Source organism: Labeo rohita, chromosome 18 (genome assembly GCF_022985175.1).
Source record: "Labeo rohita strain BAU-BD-2019 chromosome 18, IGBB_LRoh.1.0, whole genome shotgun sequence".
Classification (NCBI taxonomy): Eukaryota; Metazoa; Chordata; class Actinopteri; order Cypriniformes; family Cyprinidae; genus Labeo; species Labeo rohita.
This window is the reverse complement of record NC_066886.1, coordinates 346,225-354,734: the sequence shown is the minus strand read 5'-3', so window position 1 is coordinate 354,734 and position 8,510 is coordinate 346,225.

The window sequence follows — 8,510 nt, the reverse complement described above, 5'->3', positions numbered from 1 at the left end:
TTTAGTTAACTAATAACCCTGGCTGAAGGAATGTGAAACGGCTTGGCGATGTGATGTGCCGTTATCAGACAGGGGTGAAGATCTAATCTGGACGGCTGCAGATGCACTTTCATAACGCGAACATCAGGGATCGCACGTGTTAAGTGGTTAATTGATTAATTAGCATGAGCATTGCGGACGCCTCTCCGTTGCGTGACAGCATGCATGACGCGTCCGCAGCGAGCGCGAGTACGAGTACGTGAGGCTGCGTGAGGTAGGCGAGTGTCGCGTGAGAGCGCGGCGCGGCTGGCATTGACCCAGACACTGGCGTGCGAGAGTGTGTTAGCGTGAGAGCTCAGCTGGGTTGGGGCTGAACACCAGGTTTTTCCAGTTTTTTTGTTCCCGAGCCTCTTTTTTTGTTTTTGCTTTGTTTGAGCACGCATTAGCACACAAGTGTATCAGCGCAGCGCTGTCCTGATCTCAGCGGTGAGACCCCGATCGAACGCGACACTCTGGAGACGCCCCGTTACTGATGCGAGGGTCCGCGTAACGGGACACAGGGCTGCCGCCGCTGTCGGGATGTAGGCCACAGGACACGCCATGAACTCTTTCAGAATGGTTTCCTGGGAGAGATCGGACTGATGTAATCAGACACTCGCTGTTGAAACCCTGACACAGATTTGAAAGTGACACAGATGAATACATTTATTAGTGATGATGAATGACGCTCAATCAGTTTCTGCTGCTCTCACCGCACTGGAGCGTTCACTGTAAAAGTGGCAGAACTTAAAAAATAAATAAATAAAATCTACTGTAAAAACGACTTTAACTGATATGTTCATATTCAGTGTAAAGTAATGAAATCTATTTTGTATCCTTATAATATACTAACAAATATCATAAAACATGTAGTAGGGCAGACTGGGAATGCTTGTAACATTTTTGACATTTCTGTCTGTCTTGGAGTTCTTTGAAGCCAGTGCGTTCAAAATGTGATACAAACTAGATACAAGTGTCTGAGGAGAAACACCAGGAGTAAAATGTTACATTTCACCCCATTGTCTGGGTTAGTTTAGTTGTAACACACCCTGGGTTGAGATGTAACATTATGTAACAAGAATTATGACCAAAAATGGATTTTGAAAGCTTTTTATTCAACAATGACTTTTTAACATAATTGTTGTGTTTGTGTTACATTAGCATCATGTGCATCATGTGTGCATGTGTGTGTGGTAAAGCATGTTTGTTAATATCAGACATTAGCCATAATAAAATTGAACTTGAACATTTAGAGACACCCATCGGTTTGTCTTTCTCTTCCAAGACCTAGGCATACTGAAATTCAATGGAAACATATAAATAAAACAAAATAAAATTGCTTGGAGGAAGTAATAACATGTCTCACTGATGTTACAATGTGTGAAGTGAATTAGGTGATTTGTAACTTGTTCCTTATTTGAGAAATTGGAAGTGTTACAACTCACCTGCGTTACAACCATCCGCTGTCTTCCCTAATAGAGACGTGATGAGCAGAGTATAGGTAAATACTTACATTATATATATATATATGCAAGTATTATATGCATTATTATATAATATATTATACAAATTATTTATATATGACCTACATGACCTAAAATAATGCAATAAACTTTAAGTAAACAACATAAGATGTAACCTAAAACCAAATGCACATTATTAATTAATAACAAAAAAGAAACCTCACACATGATTTTTTTTCTTCTTGTCACTAAATTATAGGTTTGTTATTATTTCTAAAATGAGTACTTTTAACAGTATTTGACTGTAAAATTACATATATTTTTTTTAATTAAATAATTTAAAATAATTAAATAATAGTTATTTTAAATAATAAATAATAGGGAATATTTTTAGTATATTTAATAGTGAGTCGTTTTACCAATTACATAGACAGCTATTGTGTAATAACTGGGTAGTAACTGATTATCTGGATTACATAATCAGATTCCCAATATTAAGTACTTGCCATTAGATTATATTACATTTTTAAATGCGTATAATCAGATTACAGTTACTTTTTTATGGATTACATGGTTACACACATGTATGAAACAAATAATTTCAAAATGTAGTATTGATTATGAAACAATTTAGGTTAAAAGTAATCTAAAAAGTAGTCAGAATACATTACCTAAAAATGAGTAACTTAGATTGCATAACTACAATTTTTATCATCTAATATGTAATCAGTAACAGACTATAATTTGTAAGTAATCTACCCAGCATTGTACAGCATGCCAATGCAAGCTGAGTTGATTATTATTCATATGTACATGCACAACCAATATTATTTATGAGTTACACATCACACTATAGCGATAACGACACAGAGGAGTGATGTCAATGCATCTGATAAAAACACTGACGGCTGTTTAAAGCGGTAGACGATGTAACTGCAGTTATCATTATAATAATCACTAGTTATGGCAATGGTTACCATTGTAGCTATTGTTATAATAATTGTATAATTAATTAATTAGAATAAAAATTAGAATTATCTTAATAGTTACTATTGTAGTTATCATTATAATAATCCTTAGATATCGCAATAGTTACCATTATAGTTATCGTTATAATAATAATTTTTAGTGATCGTAAAATGTATAGTTATTGTTATAATAGTTCGAGTTATCGTAATAGTTACTATTATAGTTATCTTTATAATAATCATTATAGTCATCGCAAAATGTGTAATTGTAGTTATTGTTATAATAGTTAAAGTTATCGTAATAATTACCATTATAGTTATTGTTATAATAATCGTTAGTCATCGTAAAATGTATAATTATAGTCATTGTGATAATACTTACTTATCGCAAAAGTTACCATTATAGTTGTCGTTATAATACTTGTTATAGTCATCATAACATTTATAATTAGTTCTTGTTATAATAGTTCCCTAGTTATCACAATATTTACCATTATAGATATCGTTATAATAATTGTTAGAGTTGTCGTAATTACTGTTATAGTTTTCATTATAATAATCGTTAGTTATCGTAATAGCTACCATTTTAGTTATTGTTTCATTTAGTCATAGTTATATTTACTACTATAGTTATCATTTTAGTTTTAGTTTTACCATTTTAGTTATTATTGTAGTTATCATAGTTATCGTTATCAATACAGTTATCATTGTCATTATATTTATTGTTATAGTTATTTATAGTTATAGTTGTCATTATAACGTTATATCTGTCATTATGGTTATAGATATATTTAGTGTTACAGGTAAATACAACTGTTATATTTATTGTTATATTTATCGTTACAGTATGATTATAGTTATTGTTGTATTTAATGTTATAGTTGCTGTAGTTATTATAGTTATCATTATCAATATAGTTAACATTATCATTATAGTTATTATCATTATAATTAATGTTCTAATAGTTGTTTATTGTTATAGTTAATGTTATTATTATTTATTGTTATATTTATCGTTGTAGAGAGCATATTGCTCTTGTTATCGTTGTATTTTCCATAGATATTATTACTGTAAGACGTTGTCTTTGATGATTGTGTTTTTGACTGTCATGTCTTTCTTTCTTCAGTCGTAAAGAAATTATGGCTTTTGAGGAAAACATTTCAGCATTTTTCTCCATATAATGGACTTCATTGGTGCCCCAAGTTTGAACTTCCAAAATGTAGTTTAAATGCAGCTTCAAAGGCTCTAAACGATCCCAGCTGAGGAAGAAGGGTCTTATCTAGCAAAACGATCAGTCATTTTTTTCGGAAAATAAAAATTTATATACTTTTTAAGCACAAAAGCTGGTGTAGCACAGGCTCTGAGATGCGCTTCCACGATGCTACGAATTAGTGATGGGTCGTTCTTGAACGATTCGTTCATTTTGAACAATTCATTTATTTTGAACAAATCTTTAATGTGACTCAGGAAGAACGAGGGAAGTAACACATAACATTTTAATTATATTTTGCTAAAATGAATAAAATGACTTGAAAAAAGATTCGTTCATTTTGCTGAACAAGACTCAAAGGTCAGAGTCGGTAAAATGATCCGAACTTCCCATCACTACTACGAATCACGTCTAAGCTCATCTACTGAGTATGTCGAAAAACTCCATCTTATTTTCTCCTACAACTTCAGAATCGTCCGACATCGTTGTACCTTTTTGTTTGTAAACAGCGTTTCACTTACTTGCACTTTCTTAGTCTTTGCGCGTTCGCTTTGTAAACACTGGGTCTGTAGTTCCGCCTACGTTCTGCATGACCTTTCGACGTGATTCAATAGTACGTGAACGTGCATCCCAGAGCCTGTGCTACACCAGCTTTTGTGCTTAAAAAGTACACAAATTTTTATTTTCCAAAAAAATGACCGGTTGTTTCGCTAGATAAGACCCTTCTTCCTCGGCTGGATCGTTTGGAGCCTTTGAAGCTGCATTTAAACTACATTTTGGAAGTTCAAAATTGGGGCACCAATGAAGTCCATTATATGGAGAAAAATCCTGAAATGTTTTCCTCAAAAACCATAATTTCTTCACGACTGAAGACAGAAAGACATGAACATCTTGGATGACAAGGGGGTGAGTAGATTATTTGTGAATTGTTGTTCTGGAAGTGGACTTCTCCTTTAAGCTGCTGTTCAATTAAATACATTTTTTTTTGTATAGTGCTTTTCATGTGTTTTCATATATTTAGTAGTAGCTTACCGGTGGTGACTATGTGAGGTTAACGTACATATGGCAGAGATTAATGGTAAAAATCAGTTAATAACGTAATCAAACAGATGATGAGCACTATTAACAGTAATGATTTATAGGTTACAATCAAACTTATAGCAAAATCTGGTAGTGCTGTATGTTGTTTCAGGGTTGGCATCATCTCTTCTTAAGTGTTCTGGATCCAGACTGAAGCTTGCGTAATTCCTAGTTACTACAGGATGTCAATCGTGTGGCAGAAACAGAGGAACAAATGGGGACATAATTAGCATAGCTGCTGTTCAACCAAGCAAAATTTATTTGTTTAACCCAAGCTAAAGAATAATAATATGCATTTGATCAGATATAACAGCAGTACAAGATTATGAGATGCATTATTTGAGAGATGAGTCTTTAATCTAGATTTAAACAGAGTGTGTGTCCAATCTCCAAACGAGGAAGGTTGTTCCAGAGTTTGGGAGCCAATGCGAAAAAGCTCTACCTCCTTTAGTGGACTTTGCTATCCTAGGAACTACCAAAAGTCCAGAGTTTCGCAACCTTAGGGAGCATGATGAATTGTAGCGTGGTAGAAGACTAGTTAGGTACGCAGGAGCTAAACCGTTAAGTGCCTTATAAGTAAGAAGTGCTATTTTGTAGCTGATGCGGAACCTAATAGGTAGCCAGTGCAGAGACTTTAAAATTGGGGTAATATGATCATATTTTCTTGACCTGGTAAGGACTCTAGCAGCTGCATTTTGGACTATCTGTAGCTTGTTTATTGAAGATGCAGGACAAACACCTAGTAGTGCATTACAATAGTCCAGTCTAGAGCTCATGAATGCATGAACTAGCTTTTCTGCGTCTGAAACAAGTAACATGTTTTGTAGCTTGGCAATGTTTCTAAGATGCAAGAATGCTGTTTTTGTAACATGAGAAATATGGTTTTCAAAAGACAAGTCGTGTCTAATATAACACCCAGATTTTTGACTGTGGAGGAAGTAACTGTACATCCGTCTAATTGCAAATAGTCATCAAATCTTTTATATTTTTAGCGCACTCTGCTAACTTAGACGTTTCATCTGGTCGTGTTGAGATGTATAGTTGAGTATCATCAGCATAACAATGGAAACTGATCCCGTGTTATTACCAAGGGGCAGCATGTATATTGAAAATAGTAGAGGACCTAGGACAGATCCTTGTGGCACTCCATACTTTACTGGTGATAACTGAGATGACTCCCCGTTTAGATAAACAAAGTGGTAGCGATTGGACAGGTAGGATCTAAACCGTCTTATAGCCTGCCCTTGAATACCTGCATAGTTTTGTAGTCGATCTATGTCTGCTGTCTGTGTAGGCACCTCACTAGGGTTCATCTCTGTCTCTGATCTCTCTGTTGTGCTGGCAGTCGTGTCGGCGCTGGGAAACGTACTGTAGTCTATGGTGATGCTATCAGAGCGGGTGTTGATGAATCCATCATCCACTACACATCCGCTTCCAGCACCAAATAGGAACGCCGTGTTCAGATCTAAAAATATCCCAGAGATAAACAAGAAGAGAAAATTACCTCCCAAAAACTGTGCAGTCGTGCCGTTTCCCCTTTCAACCGAGCATGGCGTGTCAAGATGGCCAGATAAAGACGTGCCCGGAAAACCTAGAGAAGCACGAGCGCCACACCCAAGATGGCCGCCAGCTTAACCCTCGAACCCGACACACACAACCAGCGGCCTTCAGCATCAGCGCATTCAATGGAACGGAAAGTGGCAGTGAAGTTGTTAATAATATTACAGGCGATTTCGGTTTCAAATAAATGCTGTTCTTTTGATTCATTTGTGAATTCTGACAAATAAAATGGTGATGATAATATTGATAACATTGCTAATAATCAGAAATGTTTGTTGAGCAGCAAATCAGCATATCAGAATGATTTCTGAAGAATCATGTGACACTGAAGACTGGAGTAATGATGCCGAAAATTCAGCTTTGATCGCAGAAATAAATGACATCTTAACACATAGTAACACAGAAAACAGGTGTTTGAAATTGTAATAATATTTCATATTTTTACAGCGTTTTTGATCAAATAAATGCAGCCTTGGTGAGCAGAAGAGACTTTTTTCATAAATGTTAAAAAATCTTAGCACCCCTAAACTTTTGAATGGTTGTGCATAATAAATAAAATTCATATTCATTAATTATGTTTATACATTTTTATTTTATAGTTTAATATTATGAATGAATAATTATTCATTATTATTTCTGGATGAAGCAGCTGTCCAGTGCAGCTAAAATATATATATTCTTTAAATATCTGTGTCACATGCATTCTTTGTCAGCTGCAGCTTTGCTATTTTAAAAAAGTTGCTTATTTCTAGTTTTGACAATTTTGTTGATTTACATTTACATTCATGCATTTAGCAGATACTTTTATCCAGTGCAACTCACACTGCATTCATGCATTCCCTGGGAATCAAACCCATAGAGTTCAGTGCAGTGCTGTTGAGTTGCTTCATATGTACTGTAAAATTGGGGTAATATGATCATATTTTCTTGACCTGGTAAGGACTCTAGCAGCTGCATTTTGGACTATCTGTAGCTTGTTTATTGAAGATGCAGGACAAACACCTAGTAGTGCATTACAATAGTCCAGTCTAGAGCTCATGGATGCATGAACTAGCTTTTCTGCATCACAAGCAGGTCCCATGTTTCATAGCTTGGTAATGTTTCTAAGATGGAAGAATGCTGTTTTTGTAACATGAGAAATATGATTTTCAAAAGACAAGTCGTGTCTAATATAACACCCAGATTTTTGACTGTAGAGGAAGTAACAGTACATCCGTCTAACTGCAAATTGTAATCCAAGAGATTCTGTGTATTGTCTTTTGGTCCAATAAGTAAAATCTCTCTCGTCTGAATTTAATAGCAGATAATTATTAATCATCAAATCTTTTACATTTTTAACACTTCGATAATTTAGAAGTTTCATCTGGTCGTGTTGAGATATATAGTTGAGTATCATCAGCATAACAATGGAAACTAATCCCGTATTTTCTAATAATATTACCAAGGGGCCGCATGTATATTGAAAATAGTAGAGGACCTAAGACAGATCCCTGTGGCATTTGTACATTTTGCAATATTACATTTTTTTCCATATTTTTGATCAAATAAATGCAGCCTTGATGAGCATGAGAGACTTCTTTAAAAAAAACATTATAAAAGGGACAAAATTAATAAAACGTAAAAAAAAAATATATATATATATATATATATATATATATATATAGACATTGAAAACAAAAAAATTTCTAAAACAAATAAAAATAAAATAAATATTAAAGCTTTAAATAAAATCAAAATGAAATATATAGACATTAAAAAACAACAACAACAAAAAAAATGTGTTGATTCTACAACGCTGCTCTGCATGAAACGAAGCACCAGAATATAATGCGGTACAACACGTGTATGACATTAAAACATATTTTCTTAATGCATGTTCCTGGTCTTATTGTGAACAAATCATCCATGAATGTAGTTTTTTTTAAACCTTCAGGATCTTTCATCAAAATGTCAGAACTTACTCTTCCTGTGATATGCTCACTTGATGTTTTTGACGCGTGCATCTGCAGTTAAGCTCGACAGATTCACATCCGCCTCTGTTTCAGTGTACGGCGCTCACTGTTCACAACACAGTCAACAACTGACAGATAAAATCAAGCCACAGCTCATTTATATTTATTCTTTAATAGTCATTTCATTCAGAAATACATCACAATATGGTAGGAAAATGGATTGTGACATCCGATTTTGAAGCTGTCTACAGTAGTAGCT